This window comes from Suncus etruscus, chromosome 2, assembly GCF_024139225.1.
Source record: "Suncus etruscus isolate mSunEtr1 chromosome 2, mSunEtr1.pri.cur, whole genome shotgun sequence".
NCBI lineage: Eukaryota > Metazoa > Chordata > Mammalia > Eulipotyphla > Soricidae > Suncus > Suncus etruscus.
In genome coordinates this window covers 123045766-123065335 of record NC_064849.1, presented here as the reverse complement: position 1 = coordinate 123065335, position 19570 = coordinate 123045766, and the positions used below count along the sequence as shown (strand labels likewise).

General features: G+C 34.7%; 1 protein-coding gene and 1 pseudogene across 1 annotated transcript in view; one reads left to right on the top strand and one right to left on the bottom strand.

Annotated features, from left to right (window-relative positions):
• CWC27 (CWC27 spliceosome associated cyclophilin) overlaps nucleotides 1-19570 on the bottom strand; it is a 253087-nt gene that overhangs the window by 178559 nt on the left and 54958 nt on the right.
• Nucleotides 9674-9765, top strand: LOC126002380 (uncharacterized; annotated as a pseudogene).

Here is a 19570-nt window from a genome sequence, read left to right as displayed (position 1 = left end):
CTGAGCACATCTGGTTGTGATCCTAAAAAGAATTTATCCTTGATAAAGCAATAAAATTTTTGAGATTTCAGCCCCTGTGCAAGGTATTTTGTGTGACAAAACCGAAGTTTGAATAAAGAACTTTTACCACAAAGTCAGGTATGAGAGTTGTTTTAAGGATGTACAATTAGATGGTGAGTGAGCTCTAAAACATGCATTTTGATTTGTTCAGCTTTTTCTTTCTTTTTAATTTATTGATCTTGCTGGAATTTTTAAGAATTTGATTTGAAAAAACAACTAACTCTGTTCTGGGAGCCTGGGATAGAGCACTACTTGCTTGTGTGAAGTCTGTGATGCCATAAGTTCAATCTCCAGTATTGGCTCACATGCCCAAGTACACAATCCCAGCAGCTATACTCTTTGGAGACTCCAGAGCAAAAACAAAGTATGTGATCTCTAAAGAACTAAAAAGTATGTGTGAACATTGCAATGAAAAATGGTCAAGTACTACAACCAAGTATGCCAGTATGGAAACCAACTATATGGGAACCCAGGTCATCATAGAAACAACACAGGGAAGGGAAGTGGGATTAATGGGGGTTGGGTATGGGTAGAAGACTGATCATTTTGATTGAGGAAAAAATGATCTACTGATTTCAAGGAATAAGAAAGGAAACATTTGTTAGCGGGTCATAACAATTTGAGGTTTCAAACAAAAATCATAATTTTAGAAAATTCAGAATTGCCACTGTAAGAGTAACTTGAACATTAGAAAACTGTATAGATAGTGGATTTTTAAATCCTGTAGATCAACAAAGTATATGAACATGTGGAAGATCTATAAAATAAAACTGATTAATATTCCCCAAATAGTATATCATAAAAACATGCATTATTAAAAGAGCCATTAGAAGTATAAAATAAACCAATAATCTTATTTATAATTTTATAAAGAGTTTACAGATTTATATCTCACATTTATCTCAATCAATAGGCAATAACTACTGGTTGAGTTTTGCTACAGCATCAAAGAAGAATAACCATAATTAACTGAAAGGCTATTAAATATTTTCTTCTCAAGTCATGATTCTGTGTGAAGCTCTATTTTCCTCCTATAATTCAATCAAAACAACACAGTAAGGGCCTGAGAGATATACAATGGGTAAGGTGCTTGCCTTTCACATAGCTAACGGGAGTTCAATCTCTGTTACCACATATGGTCTCCTGAGACCTGCCAAGAGTGATCCCTGCGCACAGAGCCAGAGGTGGCCCCAAAACTGAACAAACAAATACAAAACACAGTACCTGCAATCAACTGACTACTGACACACACACAGGAATACAGTTTTCTTGGCACAAACTAGTTAATAAAGTGACTGGCAAAAATTAGAAAACAATGCCTCTCTTCTTTATAAATATACTCTAGGGAAAATATTTTTTCCTATAAATATGTATAATTTATGTTGAATTAACACATTATTATAGCTGTTTTGGTGAGACGGGGAGGGAAGAAGCTTTCCATAGTGCTTATGGGCAGGGCAGGTCATTCAGTGTAAGAAAGGAACCAAGGATGTTTGCTGCTCAATCTCTCTCATGTCACAATATCCAGGGCCCTCTGCAGTGCTCAGGACTTCCAGGCAAAACAGAGCAATGCTCCAAGGACCATTTGGTGCCAGGAATTATACTCTGTGTTCAATACCTACCATTCTCCCTAACCACTGTGCTATCCCCTATATGTCAAAGAGCTATTTTTAAATATATTAATAAACAGCCATGCACAAAGTGTTCTGGAGATTATTAAGTAGGATAAGTGTGAAAAAATTCAGTAAATACAAATTATTCTTGGATAATCAAGAAGAAACTGCATAAAATTTGAATTTTTTTCATTTGTTTGTGTTTGTGTTTTAGTTTTGGGCCACACCCAGCAGTACTCAGGGGTTACTTTGGCTGTGCTCAGAAATCTCTCCTGGCATGCTTGAGGGACCACATGGGATACTGAGAATCAAACCCAGATTGGCCTCAGATAGGTTCTCAGATACTGAGAATCAAACCCAGATTGGTATGCAAGACAAATACCCTACCCACTGTGCTATTCCCCCAGCACCTAAATTTGAAAGTTTTCTACAGAATAAAACTGTACAGTTATTATTGTTTATTATTGTTATTTATTATTTATTTACTTATAATTTATTATTATTGTTTATTATTGTACAGTGGATAGAAATTCTGTCTTTTCTAAGAAAGCAGCAACCATTTTTTTTCTTTCAAGCTATAAATGAAGTATCTACCCAAATTACTCATAGGTCCTTTTCTTCTATTTGATTCATATCATATACCTTATAAAACTAATAACCCCTAAAATATTACATTGCGTTCCTACTACTTAGTAACTATTGTCAATTACCTAAGAAACTAATATCTCACTTTATTCTAAAGTATACCATGCTAAGAAGTACCAGGAAGTGAGCTGTTTTATGGATAGGAACAGACTCTGAGCACTATTGAGGATTACCCCAAATCCCTTGTTCCACATAAAATAAATGCAAGTCTAAGGTGCCATAGTAGGAGCAGGGCCAAGAAGATAGCATAAGACTCTGGAGAGCATGTTTTGCATGCAGGAGCTACAGGTTTGATCATTGGAACCACATGGTCTCCTATGCACCTCTAGAATCAACCTCTGAGCACTGATCTGGGAGTAAACCCCACACACCACCTTATCTGAGTAGAAATACAAACCAAACAAGCAAAAATATTACGGGCATGTTTAGACCATTCCAAACACCACAACAGAATACACATTCAAGTACACGTGGAATGTGTACCAACATAAGCCATATCTCGTCAGACAATTCCCAACAAATGTAAATATATGAAATTGAGCAGAATGTTTTAGAAAAAACCTTAAGTTTTATAATAAAACTCAAAATAAAATAAATGAAATAAAACCAGAAATTAACAGGGCTGATTTAAATATTCAGTGCAATGGGTAGAACACTTACCTTGCACATTACTGACCTGTGTTCTACCCCATAACCCCATATAATCCCCTGAGCATGCTAGGAGTGATCCCTGAGTGAAAGATTAGGAGTAAGCCTTGAGCACTGCCAGACACTTTGACCCAAACACATAAATAAAAATAATGAAAATTTATAAGTAACAAGTTATTGATAACTGAAGAGAACTCCGCTTAGAGGAAACAGTTTCTTTTACCAGTAGTATAATTATCCTTAAAAACTGCTTTTTTCAATCTAGCTTCTGGCTACTGGCAATATAAATAAGCCTTAAAATACATGTTAGGAAAATTAATTGCCTATATACTCGACTATAAGCCAACTCGATTATAAGCCGACCCCCCAATTTTACCCTAAAAACTGGGAAAACTTAGTGACTCGACTATAAGCCAAGGTGGAAAATGCAGCAGCACTGGTAAATTTCATAAATAAAAATATATACCCAAAACAATTACTATAATTGAGGAATTAGGAGGTTAAATGTTTTTCAATATCTATTGCTAAAGAATAACTGTAAACTAGCAACAATAACTTTAAAACTTTAAACAAAGTGCAGAAAACCGTAGCTTAACATGTAGGTAATCAAGCTAAATCACAAAGGTTAAAATCCTTCAAAACTGGATTCCTCCTCCTCCTCATCTGTATGTCCAAACAGAGCTTCAGCTGTATCTGATGTGAGGGTATCAGCATAGATAGACATTGTCATCACTGAGTTTGCAAATATCATCATCACTGCTGTCAGTCTCATACAAAGCACAGAATATGTGGGTTAAATAGTTCAGTGGCAAACAGTTCAGTTCAGCCGCCTACCGCTTCAGCTGAGCTGTGACTTGTGGACTGAGCTGAAGCACCAACCCCCCCAGCAGATGGCAGAAGACAAATGGAGACTACATGCATTTGATTCACATGCACTGAATCAAATAACCTGCATGATCCGAATATAAGCTGAGTTCGGGTTTTTCAGCACAAACTTTGTGCCTAAAACTTGGCTTATACTTGAGAATATATGGTAACTCCTAATTTACAATGTTTAAATTGGGATCATTTAGATAATAATCATTTACAATATTTGGTGTATATACCTTGGTATTTTTAAAAGAATTAATTTTTTTAAAAAAATTAAAACACCTTTCATTTAATTATTTCTACTATTTACATAAAATAGATTTCTTAAATATCTGAACTCCTAAAACCTTAATTCCCTAATTTCAAAAATACAAATTAGTACATAAATGACTTTATTTATACAGATGTATTTTAGGATACTTTGAAAGTTTACAAATTCAGGAAGCCAGAGAGATATTGCAACAGGAAAGGAGGCCTAAGTACCACAAGATTCCAAAAGCACAAAATTCTGCAATTATCCCCAGTACCACAAAATTCCAGAAACACCACCAAAAGAGACTCCTGAGCACTGAGTAAAGGGTTCTGAGCTCCAAGGAATGTGGCCCAAAAGTAAACTATAAAGTAAAAAACCTACAAATTAAGTTTACAACCTTCTGGAATAGATGATTTCTGACATACTCAATTCCAAGTCACACAGACACATCCTGCCATCAATCTACATTCCAGGTTTAAAACAAGACAATTCACTAAGTATTATTTCAGAAAAATTACCCAGGTATGCAGTGACTCTTACATATTAAACTTCATCAATACAAAGATGGTTATTTCTCCTACTAGATGAGCTGAATTAGTTACTGGCCAATAAAGAAAATGGAACAAAAATGGAACATTAAATAACACAACTCTATCAGAATAAATGCTTCAAACTAAGCCATTCAAGTTGTTTTTGGTTTGGGGCCTGTCAAGAAGTTCTCAGAGAGGCTTGTCAGTTGGTTCAGGGGTGATAATAGGAATCAAATTCAGATCAGACCATTTGCAAGGCACGGGACCCTGATACTAAATTTCTCCACAGGCCCCGATTCCCTAACTGTTAACTAGTTTTCATTTACTAAATAGTATATTTTGTTTCTTGAAAATATTTTGGGTCATTTATTTAAAAGAATTAATTTAAAGAATTTTATTTGCTTATGTTTCACAGAGCATGATTTAGGCAATAAATGCACTTGTAGAATTTATTTTCTGTAGATAAGAGAAGAACAGGCAGGAGGAAAGACAATATACCTAAGAAAGATAGCAGCAACTATTTTTTCTTTCAAGCTGAATATGGATTATCTACTTAAATTTTTCACATGAACCAGGTGATTTTCTTCTATTTGATTAATATCATATGACTTAAAAAACTAATAACCCCTAAAATATTGCTTTGCTTACCTATTACTCAGTAACCATCATCAATTACTTAATAAATTAATATCTCACTTTATTTTAAAACATGCCATGATAAGAAGTACCAGGAAGTGAGCTGTTTCAAGGATATTAAATGAAAGGGGTTGGATTGTGGAACATCAAAGACACTTTAAGTTATATAATTATTGGCCATCAAAGGCATGTTTTAAAAGCAGTCTTATGTATATAATTTTACTGTTGTTTTGATTTTGGAGTAGAATCAAACCTTGTAGTATTCAGGGAACCTGTTAAGAGTGATATAGACATAACCCAGGGTCCTGCATGCAAAGTATGCACTCTAGTTCTTTGAGCCATCTGACACATAATAATCACATGTAAAAGGAAAGAAAACATATTCATAAATGTTGTTTGTTCAGATATAATTTACAATAAAAACTTATTAGATTTTAATTTTCACAGATCATAATTAAGCTTTAGTAACTTTTATTAAACAGAATTTTTTAATGACAGAAATAAATTTACTTTCATCTTACCACTATAACGAGCCTCTCCTCAGATTACCATCTCATATATGACAGTGATTTAGCACTTACTTTTAAATTACAAAAATGAAAATAAACATAATGATTTAATATAATAATCTCATTAAATTCTCTTACTCAGACTCCTCCCCTCAAGTAATTGTAGACATCCAATATTCTCCTAGCCTTAAATCTTTCAAGTTTATTTTCCCCACTTTACAAAAGAAGTTTATATTTATCTGTACACTTGACTTTAGCAAAAAATGTGTTATCTGTACTTTATTATTCTGGAAGATACCACATGATATGGTGCCAATCCATCTTTTCAGCTTTATTTCCAATGATATCTCTCCTCAAGTCACAACAGATGTTCTTCAAATATACTCCACATTTTCTTAGTTTCCTCTGCTGGAAATTCCCTTCCCCACCCATTTCCCCCCATTCAAACTCTACCTTTCTTTCAAGGTTAATAGTAATGCTATCTAGTTTGCATACATGCAGACTTCCTGATCTCTAAAATCAAAATTAATCCCTCCTCTAAGAAGCTACTGTACTTACTCTGAACCGATTTCATATAGAGTTCATTGTATATAGATGGCTATCTATCTGGCTCAGTTGAGAGCTTTTTTCTTGTGGGCAAGTGTAGTGTCTTTAATCTTTATATATACCACATATATATTGTAGATGTTTGAGAAAAATGTTTTCTCAATGCAAATGATCTAGAAAACTGAACTAGTTCCCAAAGCAGTACTATTCTGACTCTAAATTTCTGTCTTGGCTCCCTCTAACTACCACTACAATGACTTCTCTCATACAAAACCCTATGCAAGCCACTTTCTAATTTAAAAACAGTATCTTGTTTTCCTAGAAACTAGGGTAGTCTACTTCCTAAATATGCAATCTAAAGCTTATTTTGATCTTTACTTCTCCAATAGTCTCTGTCATAATTTCTGCAGACATGTATCCAGGTGCATACAGTTCAAACAGCTGTCAGGACATCGAGCCCTCACTGTCTCCCTTGATTATGACATCTGCATCCTAGTACCATTCTTTGCACCTCATCACAAGGAATAAGTCAATACACTGTGTTTAAATCCTAGATGGTTCATTAAACTGTAATGCTGAGTAAGTTAAACTTTGGAAAAAAGCAATTAAGGGAAAACTAGAAAGCTTTTCAACTTCGCCAAGTTTCACTTATCTCTGTAAAATAACCCTCTGCTGCACCTTTTCTTGGGTGGGAAATTCAACATTTTTTGTAAAGCACAAAAATATAAACAAAAAAACCCCAAGAAGTAGAATCAATGTCTTCTAACTAGAAGGAAAAAGAAATTAAGTTCCTAATTTAAAAAAACAAATAGATCTTAACGTGATGCCTAACCCCCTCAGTGACTACATGCTAAATTGAGAAGTTACAGGAAATTATAACCCCTAGCTTACAATAGTGTTCCTCTTGAACTAGTTATAATACAGTGAATAAGGCAATTGCCATGATAAGAAACAAACCATTATAGTGCTCTTTTTAAAAATGATATATATAACAAATATATGTAATATGCCTCCTATATCTATAAATCTATAAGAAAATACTTTAGATCTGTTGTACATTTCTTAAATTGACTTATTCATTTTCTTTTTTCTTTTTTTAATAAAATATAACAACTTATTCTTTTTTAATGTTTATTTTTGTTTGGTTTTGGGTCACACCCAGTGGCACTCAGGGGTAACTCCTGGCTCTGTGCTCAGAAATCACTCCTGGCAGGCATGGGGATGCACGCATGGCATGCATGGCATATAGATGCCAGGATTCAAACCACCGTCCTTCCTGGATCAGCTGCATGCAAGGCAAAAAGCCCTACCACTCTGCTATATCTCTGGCTCCACTTACTCAGTTTCTTAATAAGCTTAAAGACCTCTTTATATATGCTGGATATAATCTTTTTATTAAAAATGTGATTTGGGGCCGGTGAGGTGGCGCTAGAGGTAAGGTGTCTGCCTTGCAAGCGCTAGCCAAGGAAAGATCACTACCGCGGTTCGATCCCCCGGTGTCTCATATAGTCCCCCGAAGCCAGGGGCAATTTCTGAGCACTTAGCCAGGAGTAACTCCTGAGCATCAAATGGGTGTAGCCTGAAAAACCAAAAAAAAAAAAAAAAAAAAGTGATTTATGGGGCCCAGAGAGATAGCACAGCGGCATTTGCCTTGCAAGCAGCCAATCCAGGACCAAAGGTGGCTGGTTTGAATCCCAGTGTCCCTTATGGTCCCCCGTGCCTGCCAGGAGCTATTTCTGAGCAGACAGCCAGGAGTGACCCCTGAGCACCGCCGGGTGTGGCCCAAAAAACCAAAAATAAAAATGTGATTTATGAATATTATTCCTAGACTGTAATCTATCTCCTTTTGTCCTTAACAGCACCTTTTATAGTCTATTTTTAAAAAAATTTTAAGTGCTCTTTACTAGTAAAAGTCATGTTTTCTGTAACTAAAAATTCAAATCCAAATTGATACCTTTGTTTTCTTTTAGTTTAATAGCTTCACAGTTAAAGCCATGATCAATTTGAGTATTTTTAATTGTGAGGTATGTCTCTAGTTTCTTTTTATAAATGCACAGAACTCCAATGTTCTAGCAGCATTTATTGAAAAAACTAATTTGTCAATCAAATTATCTTGGTTCTTTTATCAAGTCAGCTGACCATATTAGTGCTGGTTTATATTTCTGGACTCTATATTCCACTAATATAGAATAATATATTAGATTCCACTAATAGAAAGTATAATAACTCTATACTTGCTAATTCATTACAAACAGGAGGTACAAACATGTGACTCAACTCTATTCAGTGATTGTGCTTATTGCGCTCTGGTACTCAGGTACCCGACAGAAATTGGATATCATCTGGCCACATCTTACCAGGAAAGCAACTCAGCCTCTCAACATGGCAGGTATATACTCTAGCCCATTCAGTAAAGTCCTCCGTCATTTTGAGCTTTATCCTTTTGGCTTCTAAGTCATATCTGTACCTAATCCCATCGCATCCTAATCCACTATTTCTTCCGTTTTGCAATTTAACTATATATATACGATTTATATACTATATATATAATATATATTATATACTATATATAACTATATATATACTATTTATATATAAATATATAAAATAAATTTACATATATACTTTAGATAATTAAGTAATCCTCTGGTTCAAGATATCAGATTTCTATATTAAGGTTCTCTCATCTACAATTCAGAAATAAAAATATAACAATAAAAAGTAAAATTTGACCAATGTGAAGCAGAATGATTGTTTTAGAATGCAATAATATCCTAACACCAGACAATTGCTTTTTCTTAAAACTCAAAGTGTTTTGATTTAAGGAACCCAGATGAGGGGCCAGAGACATATCAAAGCAGGTAGGTTACTTGCCTTGCATGTCACTGATCCAGGTTCAATCCCTGACATTTCATATGGTCTCATAAGCACTGCCAGGATTGATTCCTGAACCAAGAGCCAGGAGTAACTTATGAATATCACCAGGTATAACCCAAAAGCTAAAAAGAGACAAGATGAAGTCTGTCTCTTCTACTTCCATGTCAGATTTATAGCTTTGTAGAGATTGTGTTTGCATTTAATTTAATCTAAGTTGAGGGGTCTGGTATTCATCAACACTAAGCTTCACCAGCTAAGACAGTGTTTTTTAAAAAGAACAATTAAAATGCATACAGTATTAAATTACTTTCTTAAAATGTTTTTAAGCATATTTTAAAACAAAATCGAATTACTTTTTCATAGGCAAACTGCTATTATGCTTTATCATAAAAAATATTTTCTCAGTGTTTTGGTTAGAGTTTGGGAGGCCAGATCCAGTGGTACTCCAGAGTTATTCCCAGTTCTGTGTTCAGAATTCACTTCTAGTGCTGGCTTCGGCAGCAAATATATTAAAATTGGAACAATACAGAGAACCTTATCATGGCCCTTGTGCAAAGATGACATGCAAAATTTACTTTGAGTGGGCTTGAGGGACCATGATCAAACCCATTATGGCCGCATGCAAAGCAAACATTCTACCCACTATGCTACTGCTCCAGCCTCTTTCTCAGTATTTTAAAAAGTATACTCTGGAAGAAGACTTGATATTGATCATAAAAGACTACATCCCTGAGCTAAGGTAATTCAAATATTATGCAATTTTATGGTCATGGTATGAAAGGCCTAAACATGATGCTATAAACTGACCATTCTTTTTTTTTTAATCTGACCATTCTTAGTGGTAATCCCTCTCTGAAAGCAAGAATCTTCATCCTCAATGTTCAGTGTTTGGTGCACTCTGTACATAAGTACTTTAATAAGTTTAAGATCCTTCTACTTATGAAAACCTTGGCTTTTCACAATTAGTTAGAAGGTATCCTTTCACTTTTATCTCCCTAAAGTATTATAATTAATTAAGTCAAATAACATGTGTTTCCATCATTAATTGAATAATTACAGAAACTGTGAGCAAGTACAGAAGGTAGGGCATCTGCCTTGCAACAGGCTGAACTGGTTTGATCCCTTATGGTTTCCCCAGCCCACCAGTAGTGATTCCTAAGCACAGAGGCAGGAATTACCACTGATTTAAAAGGAGTTACCAAAAAGCAAACAAGAAACTATGAGCAAGAGTCTTTAACTATCTACTAATGATTTTTTTAAAAATTCTTATCATACCACTCAGCAAAGGCTAAAACAATAAAGACAACAAACAAAAATTTAAAAACTTTACTGGAATGTTGCTATTGTTATAAATATTGTTATAAATATATTGTTATATAAATATTAGCTGAATATGATAATGAGCACAAAGCAATTAAGCCTGAATGGCAGTCATGAAGCTGCTACGTATTTTTTCTTAAAGGGGTAGGCAAAGTACATTCATACTCTACCTAACACCAACTCCTCTTACCAAACATCAGCAGAATATAAAATATAAGGACTGTAACAATTTAAGCTTTGTCAGAGGCCTATAGACAGATAATCTTTTTAAACTCTTTGAAGCCAAGCCAAGGCTTTTTTCCTCTCAACTCCTTTAAATAAATCCTGTCTTTAAGATATTTCAAGTTATTGTCAATATTTCAAATAAAGAAGCATATCCGGAAATCTTCTATTAATTTTTAATGATTAATAAAACTTTTTAAAGCAAGTGCTTATCTAAAAGGAAGAAAAAATTGGCAGGAAGTCATTATATAACTTCCAAAGTTAAGAAAACAATCTTTTTAATAGAATCAAGAAAATCAAATATACAGTAAAGAACAACTCTAACTTCCTATCTGCTGAGTACATTCATATATACCTTTGATCTAACATCTTACTAGAATAAATTAAAAATAAAAATTTTTCTATCTGGCTAACAAGTGGAAAGTTAAAATGCAGAGGCCTAAAAAGAGGGGTTTGGTGAAGAGCAAGAATTATGTGCCTGGTGTGAAGGAACACACTGAAGAGAGATTAGAGGTTGACCACAGTGCATAGTAAGTGAAAGGATGCAAAGACCAGATATATACAGATGGGCACAGACATACATGGGTAAATTTGGTGGTAGATCTGGTAGTAGTAAAATGAGAAACTTCTCTTGTTACTATTGTTTTAGTGATAAAATAAGATACATGATCATTGGTTCAAAATAAATCAATGATTTCTTTCCTTGAACTAGTTTTGAGGATTTCTATTCCCTAAAACCAAAAGATTCTTAAGAAACAAAAGTTTAAATCTAATATGCTGCACGTATATAGTGTTCTGCGTTTTCTGTGTAACTTGTGAAAGATATTCACTGCATTTTTCTCTACTCCTGGTATAAAAACTAATACATAATTTCCTTTAAAATTCTGTATTCATCAAAATCAAACTTAGTATTTAAGGTCATTTTATAATATCAAATAATGACAATTACATAATTTTAATGCAAATAGTTTTAATTAAATAAAATTTACTTAGAAAAATCTGAGGGAAGACAAAGAGAAGAGTGCATGTTCAGGAAGGCGAGACTTTTCCAGAATAGTAAAAACAAAGAAAGGGATATAAGTTCAAGGGAGAAAATGGATTTCAAAGGTCAGCCAGGCAAGATATCTGTTCAAGGAAGAACAAAGGCTTGAAAGAACAAGTATTACATTATTATTATTAATAATATTTATTATTATATTTGAGGGTTACACCTCTAAGCAGTACTCAAAGATTACTCAGGAATTACTCCTGGTGGTTCCTGGAGGAAATATATGTGGTGCCAGGGATTGAATCTGTGTTGGCCATGTGCAAGGTAGGCACCCTATTCACTATATTATCTCCTTAGTTTTTCATTACATGATATTTATTATAGTTGTAGGTAGTTATAATAATACCTGGCTAAAATACAAGGTATATCACATTGTTGTTTCTGAACATATTCCTCTTCCTTATGAAAAGTTTTTCTTTCACTATATGAGCAACAGGTGTGGTCCAATACCTTGTTGTTCGATCTGCTCTGGCCAATGAAATGGCCTATATCACTGGTCTTAACTAGTATATATCTCCATCATCTTATTTCCCTGTCATGCCTCTTAAAAGTTGGGTTTTTTTTTCCCATTATGAGTGCTTGAATTAGGGTAAGACTCACAGAGCCTACCAGGATACAGTCAGAACAAATAATACACAATACTTGTCTTAAGTCACTGAGATTTGGAGATTGTTTGTTACCATCATCTAACCTAACCCACGTTGAACAAAAAAATGGGAAGCAGTTGTTATGTATATTGAGCTATGTCAGAAATACCTGCCTGACAGGTGTGACCATCAAAATTGTCCTAGTAGAGTTTTTTGGGTGTGTGACTTGTTTCTCTGTTCTTTTCATCCCCAAATGCACTGGCAATATAATGAAGCACCATTTCTTCCTGCAAAAGCACACTAAAAAAGGGGAAATCTCACGTATAAAAACAAGCTCTTATCTACTAGGGATAAGAACTCATACTTATTTGCAATACAGGGGAATCCCCACCTTGAAAATATGTCATGTGGATCCATCTTAGACTCCAGAAGATTAGACACCGACCGTCCAGACTCGAATCCTGAACCCCAGACATAGAATTGACACAGTTCTTCACAACAGCTACAGGAACCAAAGCCCATCTGGGACATCCTGAATACTACTCGAACTCCAACATGTGCCAGTTCTAATATGATATCCTGACAACGAGGAAATTGGGAACAAATGAACATAAGAACAGGTTATCCTACCTTACCAACCAGTGATAAAAAAAAAAATCAGAAGACTTACCACACTATGGGCCGTACAAAAGCCAAGAACTTGATCTACAGATGACCAGCTGATAGAACCATGACCGGGCAGTATGTATTCTGGGACCAACAAGAAAGCCCTAGTCTAGTGTTTGGTCTACGTCCTGCACAACAATCATGACCTCTAAGTCCAGAGTCCTGACTGAGGCAATTGCAACTGAACGGGTCTTCTGGAAACATAACGAAAGACGATATCCCAGGCTCCATCCGAGTTTCAGCACAAGGACCAAGACCACTAACCACAGAAGACATATTAAAATGACATCGAGGAAACAGAACTTCTAAAATCACAAAGAAAGTCTTCATCATAAGTTCCACTCCTTGACCTGTGCACAGACTGAGACCTCTAGATTTAGAGGTCTGTTTTTATCATCCAGATCGGAGCAGAAGTCTTCCATACAGCATAAAAACACCAAGGGGAGAGTAGATGAACGTGAAAGGAGTCTATAGATAATCCCATGACAATATATTCCAAAGGTAGAGAAACCCTGTATCTCTTAGGCCAAGGGGATTCCCGTTTTGGATGACCCCAATATTTACTGTGCCTATGCAGGGGGGTGGGGGTGGGGAGAGACAAAAAACACTAAATAATCCTTCTTTTTTTTATTATTTTTTTATCTAGTTTTTGTCGATTTCTTTGTTTTGGGGTAGATATTGAAGTAGTTGTCCATTTTTTTATTTATATATTTGCTTTTTCTTTCTTCTTTTCTCTTCTTCCTCTTTGCTCCTTGTCATATTTCCTATCTCAAGACATGGCAACTATGTGGTGCATATTTTTATTGCTGCAGTGCTCACTGGATATCTTATTTGATTCCTCTTTTTAAACTGTTGTGGTGTTGCACCTTCTTCTTTTCCCCTTCGTCTCTCAAACCAAGGACAATAGCCTCTAGAATGACTCTGCTCATAGTCGGCGTAGTCGATTTTTACCCCATTATATTACTTTTCTCTTCCTCAAACAAAATCACATAACTTGAACTTTCTAGTCCTGCCTCCCAATTAGAGGGGGCAGTAATGGAGGCACCAAGACCAAACAGTTCTAAGACCACTAAGTAATAAACTAGACACAGAAGGGACCACGAATTCTAGCAGCCCCTGGTGGGAGAGTGGAGGATATGAGAGGCAGAATGGGAGCAGATGTGGGAGGACAATTGGGTGGGAATTCCCCTGATTCAATGTAAATATGTACCTGGAATATTACTGTGAACGATATGTAAGCCACTATAATTAAAATAAAAATCATATTAAAAAATTGTCCTAGTAGAAAAGTTAGGATGAAAATGTTTGAGAAGGAACAGTAGGAGCACCCAAGGTTCCTAGTCATCTCAATAGAAAACCTAGGAATCATCTAGAAAACAACTTTTCTTTCAGGTCTCCTACACCCAATGCCTCCTCTGTATTCTATCTCAAATCCATTTCCACAGGCAAGACATTAGTTAGTTAGACCAATATTATCTCTTCCTTAAATTAATGTAATGATCTTAACTGTCTTTGTATCATTCCTCAAATCCACCTCAAAAAAATGTCAAATAGTCCTAAAACGATGCTACATCTTCACTAGAAACATTCTATGTGATGTACACACTAGTTGCATACACACATCCTGGCCCTGATCAACCCTTCTCTAAGTTGGATATTTCAAACACAAGCTTTGTTACTTCCTAGCACGAATCACTTAAACTCTTCAGTACTTTTTAATTTGTGAAAATTAATATAGTAATATAAATTTCAGACTGCAGTTTTGCTGTGCTGTTTAAATTGTAGAAACTTATTTGGTAAAATTCTTGGTACTCTTAAAAAAAATTATTGGTACTAAAAGAAAAACAGTGCAACATACCCACCATCAATGCCACCATCCCCCTCCTCCTCCACCCACTGCCTGTATTCGAGACAGGCATTCTACTTCTCTCACTCACTACTACTGTCATGATAGTTGTTAGTGTAGTTAATTTTCTAACTGCACTTACCACTCTTTGTGGTATTTTAAAGAGAAACAAAAAATACAATAAAAATAGAAATTTTATATGCTATTCATTTTTTAAATCTGGTATTTTATTGTCTACTGGCACTCACCCTATTAAATTATAATTAACTGTTTATAATACTTACTCATACTATACTGTGAATGTGACAAACAAAACTCATTTCATTTTACTTTCTTTTTCTTTTTCTTTTTTGTTTATGGGCCACACCCGGTGACGCTCAGGGGTAACTCCTGGCTATATCCTCAGAAATCGCTCCTGGCTTGGGGGACCATATGGGAGGTTAGGGGATCAAACAGTGGTCTGTCCTAGGATAGTGCACACAAGGCAGATGCCTTACACCCTGCACCACCACTCCAGCCCCTTTACTTTAATTTTTAATTTCAAAGATAAGCCCTGTGCACATGGCACATAGTGACAAATATCAATATAATTATATATTTGTATATAGTTATACAAATATAGAATATAAATATACATATAATTATACAATAACTGGTTAGGAAAGAGTATATTAAAAAATATCAAATTTTGGAGGCCAGAGTGATAACATAGCAGGTAGGGCATTGGATCCTAAGCATCCCATATAGTCCTCCAAGCTAGCCAAGAGTAATTTCTGAGTGCAGAAACAGGATAAACCCTGGTTACTTCCAGCTATGATCTAAACACACACACACACACACACACACACACACACACACACACACGTCAGGTTTTAGTAAATCAAAATAACATTAAAATTAAATGCTTAATGTCTGCTGAAGAACCCCAATATTCCTTGAAAATACAGTATTTGGCCTACTATTATTCAATATGAAATAAATAATAATTGTGGTTTTCTTTCTTTTCAATGATCAATTATAATGTATGCATAATATGCTTTTCTTCTTTTACTATATGATTGAGTGCATTTGGGGACAAATAAGGTAAAAGAAAGCAGAAATGTTAATCTCACTGCTTGCTTATATATATTCTGAAAATTAAAAAGCTCTTTTTAGAGTGATTATTTAAAAGGCTGTTAACATGTCTGTGAATTTATACTCTAATAGTATGTTAAAAGTTTGTACTATCATTTAAATATGTATGGTATCAGGAACATTGAGAAAGTATACCAGGTAAAGCACTTGACTGAGATATGTAGCTGACTGGGATTCAATCCCTGGTATTTTGTATGGTCCCCTGAGCACCTTCAGGATTGACCCCTGAACACAAACCCAAGCAAAAGCCCTGAGCATAGCTGTGACCCCAAAACAAAAGTTTTATCATTAAAATGTATAAATTTAAATACTGCACTTTTTAAATTTGCTAAAGCTTATCAAATGTATATACTAGAGCCAACACTTTACTACATAAGTATGACCATATTGAGATTCAGAAATTCCCTAAGGCTGACAGAAAATTTTATAGTGTTGAGAAGAGGGGCTGGAGCGGTGGCACAGCATTAGGTCACTTGACTTGCATGCAGCTGACCCAGGACAAACCGCAGTTCGTTCCCCCACCAGCCCATATGGTCCCCCAAGACAGGAGCAATTTCTGAGCGCATAGCCAGGAGTAACCCCTGAGTGTCACCAGATGTGGCCCCACAAAATAAAATTTAATTAATTAACTAATTAAAAAATAAAGTGTTGAGAAGATTACAATTACTAAGGAAAAATTACTTGAAGTTCCATAAGAAATCTCAAACAAGATCACTGGAAAAACAGTACAGTAGATAGGGTACTTGCCTTGCATATGGTCAACCTGAGTTTAATTCCCAGCATCCCATATGGTCCCCTGAGCATCATCAAGAGTAATTTCTGAATACAGAGCCAGAAGTACCCCCTGCACACCACCTGCTGTGGCTGTGGTCCAAAAATAAAAATAAACTCAGAGAAATATTTTTAGCCCAACAAAGGGAGATTAAAAATAGCTATAGATTATTTGGGTTTTCATTCAAGTCTCTGGAGTAACATTCAATAGATATTTATCACTATATTATCCCTCATTTCAAAAGTTAAAAGTTCTGGGGCCAGAGAGAGAGTATAGTGGTAGGGCATGCAGCAATCCAGAAAAGCGATCCAGGATAGATGGTGGTTTGAATCCCAGCATCTCACATGGTCCCCCATACCTGCTGGGAACAATTTCTGTGTAGCCCCTGAGCACCAGCGGATATGACCCCCCCAAAAAAATAAGTTAAAGTTCAATCTAAATCATTAGAACTTCAAACTCAACTTCAATGTTTATATCATTAAAGTAAGATAGATACTTGATGTTCTGTCAGCCTAACATAGCTATAAGTGGGGAAAAATATACTTAAATTAACCCAATAAAAGTTGTTTTATGAAAAACAATTAATGTTATTATTAACTATATAACATAGGTAAACAGAAACTACCTGATCAAATTAGATGAGATTTAGACAACAAAATTAATGCTATTATTGTAAATTATTAGTATGAAACCATTAATTATGGTAGCCTTCAGAATACATGTAAGCTTTCTATCAAAGGTAGATTTTTTTAAATTTGTATTTCAATTTTATAAAATCTGTAGAAGTAATTTACAAAATAATCACAATAAATTACTGATAGTAAAAACTACAAAATGAAAGATTCCCATAATAATTGTAAGCACCACAATAACTTCTTTGGGACAGGGATGGGGAGCACCCAGCTATGCTGAGGGACTCTGTGCACAAAGGCCCTATTTGGGGGATTAAAGGAACCATACTGTAATTCTAGGGTTACCCCTTGTACTATCTTTCCAGCACCAAATGATTTATTTTTGACTATCTTATCTCCTTGTTACATCTGATATTAGTGTTTGGTCATTTATTATAAATCATTACACAGATGCTAAAAAATGAGTAAAACATACTACTCCATTGATATACTATTTTGCAGCAGCTGAGCTCCACCTACAGGCAAAAGAATTCAGTGCAATAAGCTATAAAATGTCCTCTAACGAAAATTACAACTACCCCCAAACTTTCAATTAACTTTAAATTAACATAGGAATAAGCTAGAGTTGCTTTTAAAACTTCTATTTTCATACCAAAAATCCAAGGTAGGTTCTGTTCTCAGGTGATATTACTGTAAAGAAAGTGTTCAAAGACACTGATTAAAATCTTTTCCAGTAAAACATCTTTTAAAAACCTTAGCAATACTTAGATGTCATATTACATTCTAATAAAATTGATTTCCTCTTTTTAACATTTTCAAAAATTAAAATTAAATTCACCTGATGTCATTCCTACTAAATGCAAAAATGTGATTTTCTAAATTATCTTTATCAACTCTTATACTATAGCTCAAAAATATTCAAAAATGTACCTCAACAATGTTACAGTTATATTTGAAACACCTAATAAATATTATCCTAGATGCCGGAGTGATAGCACAGTCAGAGAGTGTTTGCCTTGCATGCACCAACTCTGGTTCAATCCCTAGCATCCAAAATGTTTCCCCAAGCCTGCCAGGACTGATTTCTGAGCACAGAGTCAAAAAGATACCTTTGATCACCATCACACCATCATATGTGACCCCCAAACAAACAAATAAATCATTTACCTAAACTTATAAACAAATACATTTAAAAGTTAGAAAAGAAGTTGCCTTTATAGGATAAGAAGGGAATGAGGAAAAGGGATAATTTTAAGTAATGGCAAATTTTAATAATTTAATCTGCTGATAAGTATGTGAGTGTTTGAGTATGTAAAATCCAGCAAACTTTATAAATATATAAACTTTATAAATAAATCTTCTATAATATAGATCACAGATATATGCGGATAAATTAATCTATTAATATTATAAAACTACAACTTTATACAGATTAATCAATTATATTAAGATTAATAATGATGTATCATATATTATACTTCAATTAAAAATTATGAAGTACAGAAGGTGACAATGCCCAAGGTTCACTTCAGACCACATGAATCAGAATCTGTAGAAGTGTGACTAGAAGGACAGCAGAAATTTTTCTTAAGAATTTCCCTACGAACTTAGGTGCAATTAGGATTAATAAGCCATTCCTCTCACAAATCATGAATATATTCACTCATGTATACATTCACTCACTACATAAGCTTTAATGACCATATGCTAATTAAACTATTTCCAAAGGCTAAAAAGATAAATAAATCTCTAAAGGAGCTTAATTTAAGTACCTTGAGGATAGGGGTACAAGATAAGCAAAGCAATAAATCTCCTGTGGTGAATACAAGATTTAGAGGAGAAAACTTTGTCAACAATGGAGTCATTCACTATTTTTAACTCATTCATTATTTTTAACTGACTAGCTGTAAATTTTGATCAAAGAGGTATCAGCTTAAGTACAAGCTTTGCCTTTAAGAAAGTTATTTGGGACATTGGTGGTGGGAATGTTCCACTGGTGATGGGGGTGTCATCTTATATGACTGAAACCCAATCACAATCATGTTTGTAACCAAGGTGTTTAAATAAAAATATTATAAAATAAATAAATAAAAAGAAAGTTATTATTGCAGGCTGAAGATGTGCTCTAAATTTTGTCCCACCCCCACCCCAGATTA